Source organism: Pinus tabuliformis, chromosome J (assembly GCF_031772625.1).
Source record: "Pinus tabuliformis cultivar Carrire ecotype Pingquan chromosome J, CPIR1, whole genome shotgun sequence".
NCBI classification, from domain to species: Eukaryota; Viridiplantae; Streptophyta; class Pinopsida; order Pinales; family Pinaceae; genus Pinus; species Pinus tabuliformis.
In genome coordinates, this window is record NC_142295.1 from 906,042,975 (window position 1) to 906,065,325 (window position 22,351).

Here is a 22,351-nt window from a genome sequence, read left to right on the forward strand (position 1 = left end):
CTGTCCCCAACGAAAAAGAACCGAACAGGTTTCCCAGGTCTACGAAGCATCTACAGTTGGTGATGTAGGACGGAGTCTGCCAAAGATTAATGCCGCTTTGGAAGATCGCCAGGCGGAGTATCAACCGACCATGGTGGAATTCGAAGGTAAACTCTTAGGCCTTGCCGTAACTGTTTTAATTGATCCTGGAGCTATGTTAAGTTATATTAGTCCTCGGGTCGTGGAGCATTGCAAATTGCAACCTGTTAGCTTTTAAGGACCCTTGGCTAGTATAGTTGGCAATAGGGGCAAAAAGATGGGTACTTGCTAAGGTCAAAAACTGCCCTTTAAAGATAGAAAGACAGCTAGTGACGACAGATATGTTGATTGGAATGGACTGGTTAGAAAAACACTGGTCCATAATTGATTGTAAAACTAAGACCATCTGTTATAAAAACGAGCTTGGAATAAAACAAGAGATGCAGGGAATTAAGCGGTCAGTGCAAATTCGGCCCATAACTGCCTCACAGTTAGCAAAATGCCTTAGGAAGGGATGTCAGATTTATACCATCCAAGTGGGTTATGCCAACTCGAAAGATAAAACAGCCACATTGGAGAACATACATGTGATACAAGAATTTGCTGATGTGTTTCCGGATGAGATTCTCAGATTTCCACCCAAAAGAGATATAGATTTTACCATCGAATTGGTGCCAGGGGCAGCCCCAGTATCCCGTGCACCCTACAGAATGAGCATACCAGAATTGATGGAGCTGAAAATGCAATTACATGAGCTTTTGGACAAAAACTACATTCGCCCCAGTGTGTCTCCCTGGGGAGCCCCGGTATTGTTCGTTAAGAAAAAGGACAGGACCCTCCGCATGTGTATGGACTACCGTCAATTGAACAAATTGACAATAAAAAATAAGTACCCTCTACCCCGTATTGATGAACTGTTCGACTAGGTGAAAGGAGCAACAGTTTTCTCAAAGATTGACTTGTGATCAGGATATCACAAAATCAGGATTAAAGAAGAAGACATAGCTAAGACAACTTTTAGAACACGGTATGGCCATTATGAGTTTGTGGTGTTACCCTTTGGGTTGACCAACGCCCCCGCCACCTTTATGTGTCTGATGAACAATGTATTTCATCAGTATTTGGATAAATTTGTGCTGATCTTTATTGACGATATATTGATTTATTCTTGGACTATGGAGGAGCATCGGGAGCACCTTAGATTAGTATTGCAAACCCTCCGAGAACACCAATTATACTCTAAGTTCAGTAAATGTGAATTCTTTAAAGAACAAATACAATATTTGGGGCATATAATCACTAAAGAAGGGATCCCAGTGGATCCCGAAAAGATAAGGACCATAATGGAATGGCCGGTACCCAAAGATGTGGCGGACATCCGATCTTTCATGGGGCTAGCAGGCTATTACAGATGGTTTGTAGAAGGATTTTCGAGAGTAGCTTATCCAATCACATCCTTACAGAAAAAGGGAAGAACCTTCAGGTGGACCCCTGAATGTCAAAAAAGTTTCGAACAACTCAAATACCTGCTCACCACGGCACCCATTCTGAGCATAGCCGATCCTAATAAAGATTATGTGGTGTGCACAGACGCAAGTAAGGAAGGGGTAGGAGGTGTGTTAATGCAGGAAGGAAAAGTGATAGCATACGAATCAAGAAAGTTAAAAGAGCATGAGCAGAAATATTCTGCTTATGATTTAGAGTTGGCAGCCGTCATTCACGCCCTGAAAATGTGGCGACATTACCTTATGGGAAGAAAATTTTTATTGTTGACGGATCACCACAGTCTGACCAATTATTTTAGCCAACCCACTCTAAATGAAAGGCAAGCACGGTGGGTGGATTTCTTAAGTGGTTTTGATTTTGAGATCAAGCATTTAAAAGGGAAAGAGAATTGGGTGGCTGATGCTTTGAGTCGGAAATTGCAATGCCTATACGAGATTTCTTGCAGTGAAGGGAAAAGCCCCTTCGGGGAAATTATTAAAAAGGCAGCCGAACAAGATAATGTTTATCAGGAAATAAAATGGCAAATTCAGCAACCAACCAACAAAGAAAAACAGTCGGATTATGCTTTGGATGCTGTATTACAAAAGAAGGTTGTACGTGCCCAATCAGAACAACATTAAAAATTTGATACTGGATGAGTATCATAAGAGTCATTACGCTGGACACCCAGGATATCAAAAAATGATCACTGCACTTCGAAAAGAATATTATTGGCTGGGTATGAAGAAAGATGTGGCTGGTTATTTGGCACGATGTCTGGAATGCCAACAAATTAAAGCAGAACACCAACATCCTGCGGGATTATTACAACCATTACCCATCCCGGAATGGAAGTGGGAAACCATCTCTATGGATTTTATAACGAGTTTGCCTAAGTCAAAGAAAAATAACGACTCCATCATGGTGGTGGTGGACAAACTAAGTAAGTCAGCACATTTTGCACTGGTGCAATCTACTTACAAAGCTGTGCAGATCGCGCATGTTTTCATGCAAAATATATTTAAGCTGCATGGGTTACCAAAGACAATAATCTCAGACCGTGATGTAAAATTTACATCAGTCTTTTGGAAAACATTGTTTGAAGAATTGGGGACTCGGCTGAATTTCAGCACGGCTGAGCACCCTCAAATTGACAGGCAAACCGAACGGGTGAACCAGGTGGCGGAAGATATGTTAAGAGCATATGTGATGCAGCTACCAACCAAGTGGGAGGACTATCTGCACTTAGTTTAGTTCGCATACAACAATGGCTACCACACATCATTGCTAATGAACCCTTTTGAAGTATTGTATGGGCGGAAGTGCCGCACTCCCTCGAGCTGGAGTGGACCGGAAGATAGATTGATGTTAGATCCTGAAATGCTTAAGGAGATGGAGGAACTGGTTAAAAAGGTACGTTCTAATCTAAAGGCAGCTCAGGATAGGAAAAAGAACTTCGTTGACCGGAAAAGGAGGTTTAAGGAGTATCAAGTCGGTGATCATGTGTATGTGAGAATTCAAGTAAAAAAGAGCACATTACAATGGAGCGGGTGCGCTAAGTTGGCACCTCGATATTGTGGACCGTTCTAGGTCTTAGCAAGAATTGGGTCGGCGGCTTACCAGCTCACTCTGCGAAGTCACATACGAGTCCACAATGTCTTTCATGTCTCCGTGTTAAAAAATATATTTATGACCCTAAACATGTGATTAGATGGCAAGATATATAGGTGAGAATTATCTCCGATAGATCGGTCTAAATGTTTTCTTTTAAAAGAAACTGACTGAGGATGTTGCATGTTGTAGGTCGAACCGGAAGGAGAAATCTTGGTCGAACCACTGAGCATCCTCGATCGGAGAGAAGTAACGCTGCGGAAGCGAGATATTACCCCAGTTAAAGTGCAGTGGCAGCACTTTGGGCCTGATGAGGCCACTTGGGAGGATGAGGAACTCATGAAACAGGCTTACCCAGGGCTGTTCATAACCGAAGGACATCGGGACGATGTCTAATTTCAGGAGGGGGAGATGTCATATCCCTAGATTATTGTAAATATTTTATTTACCATAGTTAAAAAAAAAACAAACTGAAGGATGGTGATACTATCTGTTGCATAAATTAATATTTCTTTTAGTAAATGAAAATGAGAAATGATTTTCCTAGTAACAGGGATATCATGTAACTTCTGAGGAGAGAAGTGAATATAAAAAAAGAAACAGTTGCAAACCATAACTGCCCCCCCAACTGTGGGATGGCTTCCAAGAAAAGGGAGGAGGGGGGGAGGAAACTGTGCTGTAGAGGACATGCAGTAAGGAAAAGAAAAGGGGCTTACTATGTCTGGTGATGATCAGATGGTAAAGGCACAGAGCGCGTGCAACTTGTAAAAGACCGTTAGTCTTTAAGCAAGCTATGGGGGAGATTGGTCTCGAAAGACAATCTCGTGGTCGGGTGGTTGACTAGCTGCAGTGAACAGAAGTGACCTCTTTCTTTGGGATCACTTACAGGAAACAACACAGGTACAAGGCACCAAACTGAAACTAGAAATGTTTATTCCTGTGAGATACAATTCTTCCTAGGATTATAAAAGAAACAGTGAGAACATGTATTTTCTATATAATTAGGATCTGGATTCTAGAAGGGTAATAGTAGTGGTAAGTTGTCAAGAAGAGGGTTGATCTCAGTTAGAGTTTTACATTTAACCGTCTCTGTTTTAGGCAATTTTCTTCAGGTTGGAAACTTTAGGCAAGTTTATAAATGCCCTTTCTCCCCCTGAAGTGCCTACTGCCCCTGTTTTGTTTTCGACGAACAGTGATATTCTTCGCCAAATTAAGACTGATGACAGGAGAAGAAGACTTTCTAGGTTTATGAATGGTTAGGGGTAGCAGGCGAAGAGATTCCCTCTGTAGTAGCATGTCAAGGTCGCTGCCTATAGAGTTAGTGGGGGATGGTAGAGGAGATGCAGGGGGAGAAGCCGAGGTCATGGGGGCTTTACCCTTAGAGGATTTAAGGGAGCGGTTCGAGGTAAAATTAATAGATGAGGAGGGGGAGAACTTCTTAGGGTCGTGACTAGATAGAACAGGTGATGAAGAGGAATAGGGGACAATATGAATGTCAGTATTTAGTTGGGAAAGGAGACATGCTTTAGGAATAGGTGTAGGCGATATGATAGGAATACTCGGGGACGGTTCAGGAGGAGGAGGTTGAGAGGAAATGACATTAGCACCCACCTTGAGTAAATTGTCCATTGAATTCGGTCTCGGAAAAGATATGGAGGAAGATTTTTGATGCCTGGGGGAGAAAAAAGGTCGATGGAGCATCTTCCCCGATAGGTCTCGGGAAATGGATAAAAAGTGTGAGTGGGTCGAGGAGAAAATATCCGCAATCGGAGATGCTCTTATATAGTTGTTCTTTTCATCATCCTCGAAACCGTGTGGTGAAGCCACATTCTAAGATTTCTGATTCACCCTGTGTTCCTTATATCGCACCTTTCCATTTGGATGCCGAGGACATTTGTCTTTGAGATGTCTCGTTTTGTGACAGAGGGAGCATCTGAATGGGACCCCCCAGTAATCAAGCCTTTGACAGGTAGATAATTCCCCCCAGTACAAGTCAATGTGGTCAGGAAAGCCACCCCTATAATCTTTCTCCATCAGGATCCAGGCAACCCTTTTATCTTTAGCACCCAGGCATCTGGTGTCTACGTAGACAAATTTTCCAATTGTATTTCCAATGAAGGAAAGAGATTCCTTCGTCCATAGTTCGATAGGAAGTGTAGGTAATTTGACCCATATAAAATTGTTTTGAGGGGTGTTCCTAAGAGGGTCGAACCCTAAGTACCATTTATGGAGAGCCATAGAACTCCGCCCATGGACCCATGGGAGGCCCCAAATGGTATTGAGGTCCTTTACTTTCAGGAAATGAAAGTTGTACCAGTCTTTCATCAGACGAACAATGGTAGGAGTGTATCCAATGAGAGGTCGCCATCTAGCTCCAAGCCATTTTCTAATCTGGACATCATCCATGTCAGGGAAGTGCCATTTCCCAATTAATGCACGACATTGCAAACTTGCAATATGGTCCGCCAGCATAACACTGTCCAAACATATAGCAGATGGGGAAGGGGTGATCTTTGCAGGCCGATGATTGTTTTTGCTACGGGGAACAGAGGGGGGAACAACGCCCAGACCAAGAACATGTAGGGAAGATTGCAAGTGATCTGCCAATTTGGAGTGCCAGCAGGATGATTTAATAGTGCCAAAATGTAATGCTTCTGCCTCCATGGTAGCTTTTACTAAATCCGACGTGTCAGATTCCACATGGAGTATCTCCATCTCAGCAGACAGTAATAGCCTGACTTCCCAAAGGGTGACAAGTTAGAGGAATTAAAAGAGGCACGGGCCAAAAGGACAGATATATCTAATTTCAGATAATATAGCCACCTCGGGATATAGTCATCAATCAGAGTAATGAAAAAGGTCGACTCAGATCCCCATGAGAGTAGGACAAATATTGAGGAGAAAAAAAACCACGACAAGATATCTCCAGGTATTAATAGAAAGAGGTAAGGTTTGAGAAAAAGGACCATAAATAGTCAAATAAGAGATGAGGGTCGGCAGTACTAAAAGTACGAAAAGCAGAGGATATTGGAAGGAAAAGGAAATGACGGCCTATGGAGCCCAAGATAATTGAATACCCATTGAATGAAGCTTCCTGACCAGTCTGAGAGGAGCAAAATTAGGACACTGAAAGGGATTTAAACAATCTACGGAACAACCTCAACGAAATTGCTAGAAAAGAGCTGGAATTACTAGATCGGCAACAGAAAAACCAGAGGAAACATTGAAAGGAGATGCATACAATTCATGAGGATGCACCCGGGGATACAATACAACAACAACAAGTTTCGTATATGCACCACCAAGGGCCTATCTTAAAATGAAAATATGTGCATGGTCTTGTAATAACAAAATATTTCCTCAAATTTTTCATGGAAATCAAAAACCATTCGGAAGAGATAGACCAGAATAGGGGAGGCGAATAAGATTTATGAAACAAATAGCAGATAGCCCATTCACAAATTTAAACAAGATTCACCAGGGTAAAAATAACCAAGAATAGCCTATACCTCGCACATTAAGCCAACAGAAAATTCAGGAAAGGAATTAAAGGAACGTTTTATAAGCACTGCACTATCATTCTTGATAGCAATATAACTCTGGATTATGTATTTCAAGGTATCTAACATTACCATATATAAAAACGAGATATTTGAAAACTGACCTTTTACCTAGCAGGAGTCGAGGGAAGAGCGCTGCAGGAACAACAAACCTGAACCAGAAGGCTTGAACCAGGTGCATAAATCATCGAAAAAACTCAGGACAATGAAAACATGACTCTCTAAGCATGGGGGATACAGAGTGAGATAAAACAAGCCGATGAGCAGAGCCAACCCCGCGCCAAAGTGCGCAGGGTAGGAAAGGCCAAGCCAAACCTTCCGAAACTGTTGGAGATGAGGATTTATAGAATATTAAAGCTTCTGATAAGGTGTTCAAACAAATGACAACTATGCAGGCAAGCTATAATAGGTGTAAAAGAGCATGAGCGAGTCACGAGGCAGCCATGCATATGGCGCCACGTTCAGACAGGAAATTCAACTGTTGGTAAGTGTAACGGGGGGAACGTGGCGAGAAATAATTAAAAATGACATGCATAGGTTCTATAGATATCGTAGCCTATTGATGCGCACTTGTATGATGAAAATTGGTCGGCTATCGGCATGGCGCAGTGAGAAAACAGAGCTGGTTGGTTGCTTTCGCAGCATTCCTCCACTCGGCTCCGCCGTCTCCTTCAAGTATCCTCAATGCCATACTCTCTTTAATCAATCAATTTATCATTCTCCCAATGCCATGAACATAAAAGTTACACATTTAATTATTAAATATTCTCTCACACTTTGCGCTTTTCGTTCAACGATTCTTCTGGAAGGGATGGACGTTTCACCAACCTTTAAAAATGAATAGATGTCTTTAGATATTTTCATGTTTTCTTGGAATTTGATGTCCCACGGGATGTGTTAGTGTTAACTACATTTTGGTTGAAATTAAAAGTTATAATAGAAGATATTTATTATTAGTAATGGTTCAAAGGGGTAAAGGTAAATTGAATATAAAGCAAAAAAATACACTCATATTATAACTCATATTCCATTGGCAGCGCAAAAATATTGTCCAGACTCTTAGGGACATACATGCTGCCATCGCCCATGTGTAAGAATGGACAATGAGGTACAAGAGAGCCACACTTCACTTGTCAAAGATGATGATGTTGCAGGCAAAGCTAGACAAAGCAAGGATCTGGATGTTGGCCCAGCACTATGAGCAACTCGCTCCGTTCGTCAATAGCATACAAGCTTCATATGCACGGTTGTATAAGAGTTTGGATGTCATGGTGAGAACACACAAGATCCTGTCAATCGGTTCCCTCACCGATGCTAAGGAGAAGAACTAAGTCTAGCTAGAGATCGACAGGTACATGGAGCAACTAAAGCGAGAGGCCACCAACGATGACTTGGATTTGAGTGCAGAAAACATGTAGAAGTACATTTGTGGTCTTACTGTAGTCAAGACCATGTTGTGCATGCTTCAGGATGAGTTGGATAATGTTTCCAAGACTATATACCCAGAAGCTATGGAGGTAAGAGTCCGTTATCAGAAAGACATTATCAAGCAGTATGGGGACACCATAGCACATTACCAAGCTTGGTATCAATATGTCACCGAAATTCATCAAGTGGATGTTGCCGAGTTGGTATTTCCCCAAACTTTTGAGTCATAGTGTTTTGTCTTGTTAGGTTTTCTCTAGCCTATTTTGTCTCACATGGGTATGTGTGGAAAATGTATATTATTTGTAAATATGTTGTAAGTGAAATTCCAAGTGTCATTAATGGAATGTGAACAATCACTATGTAATGTAATGAGTTATTTGTAAAGAAGTTAAGAGTCACGAGGGTAGTCAAAGAGTCACACGGGGAATGTCAAGGGTCACCCCACCCTTTGTTATAAATAAAACCTCATAACTCATAGAATTGGATTTTGGGAGTCAAAATTTTGCCTAGGATTAGGCTTAGAGAAGGGTTGGGAGTATTGTGACGAGCCTTGGATTCTCCACAACATAGAGCGAGTATACCTCTTTGGAGGAGCAGGTGTTCTTGATTATAATCTTCCACTATTGGGGCTAGTAGCTGTCAATGTTGTATGTATGGATGGAACTTTCACTTATAAGAATAATAATTGATCCAACACACTTTAATGCATATGCTTTTATTGTAGTTGGACTCTTCTGGTTTCTTTAACAATGTATGTTGTTTAACTTACAATTTTTCTTATGGAATACTTTGTATGCAATTGTATGAATCTTATTGAAATGCGTGTTATTGGATTAACCTGTCACTTTCTTTTGTGGACTATTCTGCATTTCAGTTTGCGATGTCATTTCGCTCGTGTGTTCCTTTCAGGTTGCGTACTATTACAGGCTTCTAAGGGGCACACTTCCTTTTCACCTTCGTGTGTTAGAACCCCCATGCATCTCACTTGACTCGCTACAAGGTCACACACTTGCTTCTGACGAAAGTCATCATACTTATCTCTACGCACTACCACAGTCAAGGCACTACATTACCACCCACTGCTGGGACTCCTACTGCAAACGGTGCAAGGTCTAGTTGGGACTTCTTATCAGGGAGATCCCCTTGAATGTTGGTGGGTCCAACACCATCAACAAGAGGATAGAGAGATTCGATAAGAAGGACCTTGAGTTGGACTTTAGGGATTCAACTCAGCTTCGGCAGATAGGAAGTGTCAAAGCCTATATCACTAATTTTTAGAGATTGGTTGTAATGGTCATTGATATTTTAATGGGCCAGAAAATTATGTTATTCATAGAAGGTCTGTCAGAACCCTTGCATGGATGGGTAAGAGTTTATAAGCCCAAAAACTTACAAGGTGAAATTAGCAGGGAAAAGGATATGTAGGATGCAGTACCAAAGACCAGGTCCACTCCCAAAACAACCTTTTCTCAGAAGGATGAAGATACTAGATAGTCGCAAAAGGAATGGTTAGGGAAGAACTAGATGGATGATGAGACCAGGCGAGACATCAGAAGGAGGAGACTATGCTTCTCCTCTCAGGAACCTTGGGTGCCAAGGCATCGATGTCTCAAAGGGAAATCCCACTATATTGAAGTATTTTCTAATAGCGAGGATGAGGGAGAAGTACCAGAGGAGGATTAGGGAGAATCACAAGGAATGGGGGTAGAGCAGTTACCAAAGGAGACCCATGAAGGAGTTATTTCCTCACTTACAGGAGTTATGAGGTATCACACTCTTTGGATCAAGGGTATCATACATGGGAAAAAGGTGAATTTGTTAATTGATGGTGGGGCCTCCAACGATTTCATTGATGCAGAGTTTGAAGCTAGAAGGGGGTTGACAATTGATGGAGGATTTACAGCCTTGATACTTGGAAAGAAGGAACAAAACCACATGTCGTGCACCAAAATAGTTCCCAACATGAGTCTAACAATGGGTAATTACATAGTTACCGATAACTTCTTTGTAGTAGATTGCCTAGATTCCCATGTGGTATTAGGGGTCCAATGGCTATATTCAATTGGGACACATATAACTAACTATCAGGAGATTGAATATGGATTTACAGGGCCATATGGTAAGAAGGTGATGCAATGAAGGATCCATTAGTACTTGCCCAAGATCGTGAGGTGGAGGTAGATCATTGACATGGGGATATCCGATGGACAATAGAATATTGAGTTATGTAGGGGAAGACAACATAACAACATATTGTCAACATGGCATTATTATAGACACACCAAAAGGTTTTCAGAGATATGCCACCGGATAGGGGATTTGAGCTAGAGGAAAGGGTCCAAGCACTCATCATGATCTATAGTTGGATGTGCCTATGACATTTAGAGTAGTATTTCTATGCTAAAAGCTCCAAATGTGAGCATTTCTTGACACGGATGTTGTATCTAGGGCACATGATCGAAGGCTAGGGGGTCAAAGTGCATTAGGAGAAGATTGAGGCCATCCTTAATTGGCCCACTCCTAGGAATGTAACAAAGTTGTGGGGCTCCTTGGGTATCTACACACATTATAGAAGGTTTGTCAAAGGGCATTCAGAGCTGACAGTCCCGCTTACTGACCCCACTAAGAAAGGAGCCTTTGTATGGTCAAAGGAAGCACAAGAGGCATTTGAGCAGCTTAAAAGAGTGGATAGGAGTTTCAAAGTGGGAGATATAGTATATATCTGTCTGCAGCCTTACTGACAACCCACTTTGAAGTAGAAGGGATAGCATATATTGTAGCATCCAACACTTAAATTACTTGAGGGAAAGCAAAAATTACTTGAGGGAAAGCAATTTTGGGTGGCGAGGAATATAATATCCCCAACCAACTGATTATTGGAATATGTCACCCTTACTAGCTCTTTGTTCCCTTATGCTAGTGACAGGGAGAGTTTTGGAAAAAGGGGACCCTTGATTTAAAATCAAAAAGGGAAAAATAATGGATTTTAATAAATAATTAGGTAAGAAGTGGTATTTTCCTAACGTATTTTTTGATGGTATTTGTCGGTGGTATTAGTCAATGGTATTATGGTCAGTTGTAGAAATTTGGAAACAACCCAATCGAAATCTATAACAAGGAAGGAGGAAGGACGAAGGGAAGGTATGTAATTTGATTTTCTCTCTTGGCATTTGATTTGGAAGCTAGACAAGTTTTCTACAAGTGAGGGTTTTAGGTGAGATCCTCAGGCTAGCTTCGATGGGATCCTATCTCACCCTAGTTGGAAACCCAACTTGAGTGGTACTAGATACCACCTTAGCTGGTTTGATTTCTATCATCTTTTTGATTTCATCGAAGGGTTATGAGATTTGTCCATGTAAGTTGTAAAGGATGAGAAGATCTTATCTAGATCTTTTGCAGATATTAATTCCTTTCTTTTTATTTAAGAAACAAATACATTATTATTATTGGGCCATTGGTTAAAAGCATCGACATAAGGTGGCAAGGTTAATTGCAGAGAAGCCTGGCATGTTCGTTATCACTGCAAAAAGATTGCATCTACGAATTTTCATGTTGATGAATTGCTTAAGGGTTGGGTCTAAGATCTAATACGTTGAGGGATGCAGAGCCATATATACATTGCACTAGTATTAGGGAGCGTTTTCCATATGTGCTTGGAAGGCCACTAGTAATAATAATAATAATAATAATGTCTCAACTTTATTCTATGTAATAAGAAAAAGTCAAAAGTAAAAAAATAGTTTCTTATTATATTTTTAAAAATAATAATAATAATAATAATAATGTCTCAACTTTATTCTATGTAATAAGAAAAAGTTAAATATAAAAAAATGATGTTCTTGGAAAGTGTTGTGTTAATACCACTTAATACCACTGAAGATATAAGTGGCATTAATATCACAATTTTGACACACATTTTATAAGCGAGTGGTGCTAAAATATTACTGTAATATACAATTATTTAATTAAATTTATTGAAAATAAACTTTATTTATTTTGTAAGATATATAAAACTTTTGTTATCTCATAAAATAAAATTAGTTGTAATACCATAGTGTTACACAAATGATTGCAAGGACCAACCGCTGAGAAAGTCAGTGATTCATATGCTTTTACTGATGATACGATAGACAATCACGGGTAAAGAAGAGATGTTTGAAGTCAGTGATTCATGATACTGAATTCACTAATTATGTAACTGAATTTTATATTATAATTAAATATTTTACTTTTGGAAAAGTAAGCGGATGGAAAGGGACGGTTCGGGAGGTAGAAAGAACGTTATTAAAATTTCATTCTATTAAATTAACTATGTAACTGAATTTTATGTTATAATTAAATATTTTACTTGCGGATGGAAAGGGAGGGACGGTTCGTGAGGAAGAAAGAACGCTATTAAAATTTCATCCTATTAAATTAAAGTTCAAGATTAAGTTTTGTTTCAGATTTTAACTATAAACATGGGAAGGCTACTGCCAAAAATATTCGGTAAAGGTCAAAGGTTAAATATCCACCGTCACAATTTGCTCATTGGTTCACCTTTATAGCAACTCCTTGGTTCACCTTTGTAGCAACTCATTGGTTCAACGTTGCAGAAACTCGCTATGAAACACAGCAGCTTCCGCCATCACGATATCCACCTCTACTTCTTTAAATCTCTGCATATTGGGAGCAATGACGTGGCAAGAATTTGCGCAATGAATACAATCGAAGTCCTTGGTGATTTAGTTCAGCTTCATTATTATATAATAAAAACGAATTTGATATAATTTAGAGGAAAGATAAATAAACACTTTCAAATAATTTGATTCGCTACACGGGACGAGATTTATTCATAGGACACCCTGCTCAATGATTTAATTGTAAAAGTATACCTATTCTATTTCTTTGAATTTAAACTTATAACTTTCCCACATATTTAACCCTAAAACTTACTTAAATATAACACATTTTTATATATAATATTAAAATGTGGAATATTAATATTATATTTTTATTAATTAAAGTATTATTATAATTTTTATTATTAATTTTTTTTTAATCATAATTAATTATTTAATATTTAAAATTATAATGTAATCTTTTAAATTTATTATTATTAATTGATAATTAAAATATAATATAATTATAAAAACATAATAAATTTAATTTAATAATAATAGTAGTAAATGTTTTTTTTTATTTATTTATTTATTATAAAATATATATATATATATATATATATATATATAATTTAATTATAAAATCTTTTTAACTTTTTTTCAGTCATAGATTTTATATTTCTCAAATAAAAAACATAACTTTGTTAAAAATTAGAACAAAATATTTAAATTAAAGAATATCGGAATAAAGCTTTATCTGGTATCGGCGGTCACCCTATCTACCCTTTACGGCACAGCATTGACCCTACTCCCAAAGAAAGAAAACCATAGATGGTAAAAAGAAAAGAAAAGAAAGACTCTTTCTCTTTTAATCAATGATCTCGCAATGCTATGAACCTAAAACTTACACATTTATTTATTAAATATTCTCTCCCACTTCGCGCTTTGCGATTCTTCCGGAAGGGACAGACGTTTCACGAATCACCAACCCTTTAAAACGATAACTGTTTTTTTAGATTTTTTCGGGAATTTGACGTCCCAAGATATTTTGGTTGAAATTAAAAGTTATAGATATTTTGGTTGAAATTAAAAGTCATAATCGAAGATATCTATTAATATGAAATATAGAGGATCAAAGCATTAGCGTAGGGAATGCTGTTTAACTGTTTTTATTTTATTAGCACCATTACGTTAATAAATTAATATGTTAATTATATAAGCATTGTTTATTAAGGTTATAAATATGTTTCTAAAGTTATTTTTTTTTTGGAATTTGGTAAATTTTTGTTTCAAAAAATATGATTATAGGAGTGTTTGAATTTCCATTATTTTATGGGTCAATTAATAGCTTCGGTAACTCTCTCTCTCTCTCTATATATATATATCCAACTTTAAGCACAAACCAAGCTACCAATTACTTACTTGTCTCATACTGCAACTACAAACACTAAATTTGTCTCTAAAGTTTTTTTTTTGTTGGAATTTGGTAAATTTTTGTTTCAATTGAATTTCCATTATTTTATGGGCCAATTAATAGCCTCGGTAACTCTCTCTCTCTCTCTATATATATATATATCCAACTTTAAGCACAAATCAAGCTACCAATTACTTACTTGTCTCACACTGCGGCTACAAACACTAATATATAATGGCTTAGTTTTATGATGATTTAACAAAACAATTTTAAGAAAAAAACATAATTTTTTGCTATCTAAAATACATTTTTGAATGTATAAATAGATTCAACACCCTGAAAAACCCCTAAAACACTCTAATTTTACAGATTATACAACTTAAATTCATGTTTTTAAAAATTTCTACTAAATTTTAATTCAAACTAATTAGAAAAAATATCATAAAAATCCATTTAATCTATAAATTAGACTATATCATATATAATACCTTCAATCAACCTACAATTATAACTATCCATTCATTTTCATGCACAAAGTAAACAGCACTTTGGAACAAGTCTGTTTTTGATATTATAGTTCAGAATTAAAATAAAAACAATGTGTAAAATTTCGACCAAAATATTTTCCCTAACAACCAACAACACTTTTTTGCAACAATTAAAAATAAAATACAACTATAGGTTAATGGCTATATGCTTCCAGCAAAGTAGGTGGCATACACAACGGACATAACACGCCAGCCCACATGGTCACATGCAAGACCTCCAAAAACCCTTTCTCTAATGCTTCATGCGAAACAGACTAAATTCTTATTGGTGGGAAGCAAAACAGCCTGAGCCCATGTGGTCGTTTCTCACGTAGACTAAACTCTGATGGGTAGGAAGCAAAACAGTTTGAGCCCATGTGAGCCTAGGTGTACATGCATGATGTGAGATAAAGAATAACAGCTTGAGTCCATGTGTCTATATCTCAGCGTGAACCTAGGTGTATACACATGGTGTGAGATTAAATATACAAGAAGATGAAATAAATGAAATTAAATATATAATAAGATGAAATAAATGATTTTTAAATTAACTGTATGTGTTTGTGTGTTTAATATGGGATGATTTTTATATTAACAGTGTGTTTCTGTGTTTAATATGTGGTGTAATAAATGATTTTTAAATTAAATATGTTATTTTTTAATTTGAAATTGAAAAACGTTTAATTAGTGTTCATATTATCCGTTAGATAATATATTAGATGAGGAATATTTTCTTGAAATCAAATCGTGTTCATTTATTTATATAAAAAACAAGATTCTTCAAACCCAATTCTAATATACATCATGCTTACTATATAATAATAATATTTTATTTCTTAAAATAATTAGTAAATATATTAATTGAATAGAGAAATGTATAATTAGTTTATTGATGTTTTTTTTTTTAAATTTTAATTTAATAAGTTTTTAAGAGATAAGTTATCATAAGTCAAAAAAGACTTCTCGCAAACAAAATACTTAACAATAATTTGAGAAAATTATCTTCCTAAGAATAAAACCAAAAATAAGTTTAAAATAAGTTAAAATCCATTGTAACTCTTTTTCCAAGGCAGGATTCTTCAACAGGATAACATTTTGGTGGTTGAATTCTCTTTTGTCCAAAGGAAAGAAGAAGCCTCTAGAAGAAGATGATTTGCCTTGTGTGTGTGGAGATGATCAAGCAAAGAATAATTATACAACATTTACAGAAGAACTGTTGAGGCAAAAACAGAAAAACCCATTTAGCACTCCATCAGTTTTCTGGGCTTTGGTTTGCTGTCACTGGAAAAATCTGGCAAGGATTGGGTTCTATGCTTTTCTCAAAATACTTACTCTGTCTTCTGGACCACTTGTTTTGAATGCTTTTATTGGATTTACTGAATGCTTTTATTGGATTTTCAGAAGGTAGACAGTCATTCAAATATGAAGGATTTGTTTTGGCAGGAACACTCTTTATTGCCAAGACCATAGAGTCCATATCTCAAAGGCAATGGTATTTTGGCACTAGACGGATTGGTCTGCAAATGCGCTCTTCACTCGTTGCAGCAATTTATCAGAAACAACTAAAGCTGTCCAATGAAGCTAAATAGGTATATACAGCCGGAGAAATCATGAATTATATGGCGGTAGATGCTTATCGTATTGGTGAACTTCCTTTCTGGTTTCATCAGACTTGGACAACAGTACTCAATCTTATATTTGCTTTAGGCATCCTCTTCCATGCAATTGGATGGGCCACACTTTCGGCCTTGGCAGTTATCATCATTACCATTCTTTTTAACTCTCCATTGGCAAAGTTACAGCATAAGTTTCAAACTGAACTCATGTCAGCCCAGGATCAGCGGTTAAGGGCTACCACAGAAGCTCTGGTGCATATGAAAGTACTAAAATTGCATGCATGGGAGGAACGCTTCAAAGAAAGTATTGAGAATCTGCACAAGGTAGAGTTCAAATGGCTATCTGCGGTTCAGTTTCGGAAAGCCTATAATTCGCTGTTGTTTTGGTCATCTCCCGTTTTGGTTTCGACTGTAACGTTTATAACCTGCTATTTTTTTTTAATTCCTCTTACTCCAAGCAACTTTTTCATGTTCCTAGCCACTTTGCGCCTTGTTCAAGAACCAATTCGACTAATGCCTGATGTAATTGTTATTATCATTCTAGCAAAGGTCTCATTAAGTCGTATCATCAAATTTCTTGAGGCTGCTGAACAGGATCGGGTGGTTGAGCGTGTATTTCTTCAGAACTCTGACCACTCTCTTCTTATCAGTTTTGCAACACTAAGTTTGGATTCCAGTTCATCAAAGCCCGCATTGAGAAACATAAACTCTTACTCCAAGAAACGTTTTCACGTTCATAGCCACTTTGGGCCTTGCTCAAGAACCAATTCGACTAATGCCTGATGTAATTGCTGTTATCATTCAAGCAAAGGTCTCATTAAGTCGTATCATCAAATTTCTTGAGGCTGCTGAATTACAGGATCGGGTGGTTGAGCGTGTATTTCTTCTGACCACCCTCTTCTTATCAGTTTTGCAACACTAATTTGGGATTCCAGTTCATCAAAGCCCTCATTGAGAAACATAAATATGGAGGTTAAACATGGCTAAAAATTGGCAATTTGTGGAGAAGTTGGGTCTGGAAAATCAACTCTTTTAGTTGCAATACTTGGAGAAGTTCCAAAGTTAAGGGGCGTTGTGAGTATGAATTACTTACCTCCTTACCTTAACATTGTCAACCATTTAAATTGATTGATTCTCTTTCTTATTGTTCTCAACCCTACCTCTGCAGTTGCAAGTCTGTGTACCCTCGCATATGTTTCTTAGACTGCATGGATTCAAACTGGAACAGTACAAAACAACATATTATTTGGGTGTCCCATGGACGAGCAGAAATATCAGGAAGTTATCCTCAAGTCTTCGCTGGATAAAGACCTCCAGAATCTTCCCTTCAATGATCAGACTGAAATAGTAAAAAGAGGTGTCAATCTCAGTGGTGGCCAGAAACAGCGGATACAGCTTGCCCGTGCCTTATATCAATATTCTGATATTCATCTATTGGATGATCCTTTCAGTGTTGTTGATGCTCATACAACTACTAGCCTGCTTAAGGTTAATATGGCGATTTCCTTCTAATATAAAGGTTTTTAAAGTTATTATGTACTTGTTACTAATTTGCTTTTTGCACCTTTATACAGCAATGATTTTCATTTTATTTAGCTTACGCAGATCCTATTAATCACGGATTTTGATGTGTAGGAATACATAATGGGAGCACTGTCAAACAAGACAGTAATCCTTGTAACACACCAAGTTGATTTTCTCCCGGCATTTGATGCTATTCTGGTTAGTAAACAGTTGTCCTAGCCATGTGGAAGCTGTTTGTTTGCTTGTATACACCATTTTGACGAAGTTTTTTAACAGATTGCACATAATTATAACTCCTGTAATTTTAACATATCTAATGCTCATAGCTTTGGCAATTTTTATTTGAATTTCTACACTAAAGTTTCTCTCTTTTGTAGTTGATGGTAGATGGGGAGATTCATCAAACTGGGAAATATCAGGAACTGTTGGTCTCGAGTGAGGTATTTAGAGAGCTTGTGAATGCAAACAAGAATATTGTTGGTTCCAATGAATCAGCAGCCACGATTCCATCCACAAAAGATGAACCGATTAATGACGAGAGAGAAATTCAAAGGAGCAAATCACAGAAAGAACGACTGATTTCAAATAGAGCTCCCAAGAGGGATCAGCTAGTTAAAAGGGAAGAGAAGGAAGTTGGGGGCACTGGTTTGAAGCCATATATTGACTATTTGAAACAGAATAAAGGTTTCTTATATTGTTCTTGTGCTGGTCTCGGTCATCTTATATTTTTGATTGGGTAGATTTCAGGAAATATTTGGATGGCTGCAAAGGTGAAAAGTCTTCAAGTCAGTGTATTAAGTTTAATAACAGTGTACTCAGCCATTGGGTTCACATCTATATTGTATTATTCCTTCAGTCATTGCTTTGTGTTATTTGGGGGCTTGAGGCATCAAAGTCCTTCTTTTTTGAGCTTCTGAGTTCTTTATTTCGAGCACCAATGGAATTTTTTGATGCAACTCCATTGGGAAGAGTTCTGAGCAGAGTAAGTATTTTTATGTAATCACGATGGGCTTCCTTCTTTTATTTTCGCTCCTTAAAACAAAAAGTGAAATTTGATGTACATCAGGGTAGTAAACTACTGACATTTATCTTCCCCACCTCCTTTTTCAGGTTTCTTCAGATTTCAGCATTCTCGATGTAGACATTCCTTTCTCTTTTGTCTTTGCCATGTCGTCTACCATGAATGCTTATAGCAGTCTTGGAGTTGTGGCTGTTGTAACATGGCAAGTTTTGTTTGTAGCCATTCCAATGATTTATTTGACCTTTCAACTCCAGGTAAAACGCCACTTCACGCAAGTTTCTTGAGAAGACTCTATACTTCACTATGAATATTGTGAGAGAAGCTATAATTGATTTTTCGTTTGTTCAATTTAATAAAAAATACTATTTTGCCTCTGCTAAAGAACTGATGAGACTGAATGGTACAACGAAATCACCTATTGCAAATCATTTTGGCGAGTCCATAGCAGGAACAATGACCATTAGGGCTTTCAAGGTTGAGGATCAGTTCTTAAAGAAGAACTTAGACCTTATTGATAAAAATTTGAACCCCTTTTTTCTGCAGTTTCTCGGCAAATGAATGGTTGATTTAGCGTCTAGAGATGTTAACTGCAACTTTTCTTTGCTCCTCTGCTCTTGCTATGGTTCTACTCCCAAAGGGCAGCTTCAATCTTGGAATGAACGATGAAACTAAGGGTTGTCTATGGGAGATATCTGCTATTACTGGATGCTTTTATGTATACGATGCTGATGCCTAACATTTGAACTGGTGCAGGTTTTGTTGGGATGGCACTATCATATGGTCTGTCATTGAACATGTCATTGGTTTCCAGTATTCACATCCAATGTACACTTGCAAACTACATTGTTTCTGTAGAACGAATCAAATAGTACATGCACATTCCTAGTGAGGCACCAGCTGTTATAGAATATTGCAGACCACCAGATAGTTGGCCCTCGCATGGGAAGGTGGAATTACAAGAATTGAAGGTACCTGAGTTGTGCATTCCAACAAGATGAATGCGTTAACATTTATTTTTTTAACTAAAATTTGAATGGTTTATGATGTTTGCAGTCGAATATATTTTGATATGTGTGCAGATTAGATATAGAGCCAACAACCCCCTTGTTTTACGGGGCATTACATGTACATTTAAGGGAGGGCAAAGGATTGGCATTGTTGGGCAAACAGGAAGTGGGAAGACCACTCTCATTAGTGCTATTTTTTGATTAGTGGAACCTGCAGGGGGTAGAATCCTTATAGATGGTTTGGATACTACCTCTATTGGGCTTCATGATTTGCGGTCGTGCCTTGGGATTATTCCTCAAGAACCAACTCTTTTTTGAGGAACTGTTCACTTCAAATTGGATCCATTATCTGAGCACTCAGATTTGACAATTTGGGAAGTATGTAAATGTTATTCAACATAACATCTCATTGAATTTATCATATGTGGAATGACAATAGTAAATAATGCTTTGAATTTATTTTCTTTCTTTATTAAGGTTCTGAACGAGTGTCAACTTGGAGACATTGTAAGAGGGAAGGTGGATGGCCTAGATGCACCAGGTAAATTTTGTATTAAATATATATTTTTAAATGTCATGGAATTCTTTGACATGAGGCCAAGAATTTGGCTGTTAGATTTGAAAGTTTTTCGTGGCACTAAAAGATCAATAAAATGTAGTGGGGGACGATGGAGAGAATTGGAGTGTAGGACAAAGACAATTATTTTGTTTCGGATGTGCATTGCTAAGGAAAAGTCGAATCCTTGTTCTAGATGAAGCAACAACATCAATAGACAATGATACAGATGCCATTCTCCATACAATAATTAGAAAGGAATTTGCAGATTGCACTGTAATTACCGTTGCACACAGGATACCGACTGTTATGGACAGTGACATGGTGGTTTCCATCAGTGATGGTAAGGCCCTGTAATTATATCTTATCCCTGTGTTGTATGCATGGATTGGTTTCAACTGAATTTGTTGCAGTTGAGGAAATGGACAGTAGTGAAAGTGAGTCTATCCATTTCTACCTAATTTGAATGCTTTTGATTTGAATTCATGCAGGTGAGATGGTGGAGTGTGATCATCCATTGAAGCTGATGGAAAGGGAAGGATCGTTATTTGGAAGGCTTGTGATAGAGTATTGGTCCCACACATCAAATGCTCTTCTTCATGCAACAAGCACTAAATGAATAACCTTTCCGTCTCTCTGCCCAGATCATGAGATCTTTGGTCGATGCTTTAACTCTTGCATGAAGGGCTAATTGTAGCATTGGTGACCTTATTGTTCAATTGATGTATTCTCGTGTTAGATAAGATCTCATTGTAACAACGATCAAAATGACGGGTCTACGAAAATCTGGGAGGCCAGTTGTTTAAAATTAACTCATATGTTGTTGCAACCTGAATTTTTCGTTCATAAAAAAATACTTTGAACAATGTGTTTTTGTGCACAAGGGCCTGAAAAAGTCTCTGTTGAAATTTCTAAGTCTAACCTGTTAGAAATTCTTCCTGCACTATCTGGTTTATTTCACCTACTTGTTTAAATTTTTAACAAGTTATTTAACCATATAAATACTGAAAATAAACACAAATGCAGTCTCAACCATCTAAAAATCATCAACAGAAAGAATAGACAAACACACAAGTGACACCATTATTTTTGGACAATCTTCCCTGGAAAAACCCAACTTGGGAAAACTGGTGCAGCAATTCTGAGGGTTTTATTACTAAGCAGCGCTTCTTGAGTACAACTAGGGTGCCAAACTGGCTCACTCAATAGAGAAATCAATTTGGCAACCATACCTCTATTCGGAAGTAGATATTCAGCAAGTCTGCTCCACAAAAATCTCTTCGACGCTTCTCAGAAGCTCTGAGTCAGCCCTCCTGGCCTCTGTGTCACTCAGAAGCCCCCTGCGTCAGCCTTCTGCTACTCTGCGCTGGCTCTCTAGCCCTCTGTGTCATCCACGCAGGCCCTGCGAGCCTCTGTGCAATCACTCTGGCCCTCTGCGTAGCCTCCTTTGCTTTTGTCTTGGTCCTTTGGCACTATCTCTGCCTCTATGCTATGCACTCATTGCCCCTCGCTGCAACTTAGCTTACTTGTTCGAATTTTCTCAGCAAACCCTGCTCTAGAAAATCAAACTGACTAATAAATCTTGGTATATCTCCAACTGACCCTCAAGCCTCCTCTTATACTTTTTATGTCAAGTTTTCAACGGCCGAGATTAAATCTCTAATCAACGGTTAAGATTAGATTGGGCTTGATCCATGTCTTTTAGAACATTCTCACGCAATTTTATATTAATACCCATTAATATTTTAATTTTCCTAAGTTTAGACTTAGGAACTCCATTAAAACTATTAATTATTTTAATATCTTTCTAACTGGGTGGAATTTCCCCAAACCAATTCTCGGTCTTGGAGATCTCATGTGTTTCAGCCTCTCCACCAATTTTCATGGCTGGAGCACATCTGATGCTACCCCAAATCAACAATTCCTTCTATTATGATGCAAGTTTGGAAATGGTTCACCTATTTGAACCAAAATGGGTCTGGT

At 37.8% G+C, this 22,351-nt stretch overlaps 1 pseudogene; it reads left to right on the forward strand.

The window, feature by feature from the left end:
- Positions 1-458: 458 nt before the first annotated feature.
- On the forward strand, positions 459-21,175 carry LOC149229644 (ABC transporter C family member 10-like; annotated as a pseudogene).
- Positions 21,176-22,351: the final 1,176 nt, after the last annotated feature.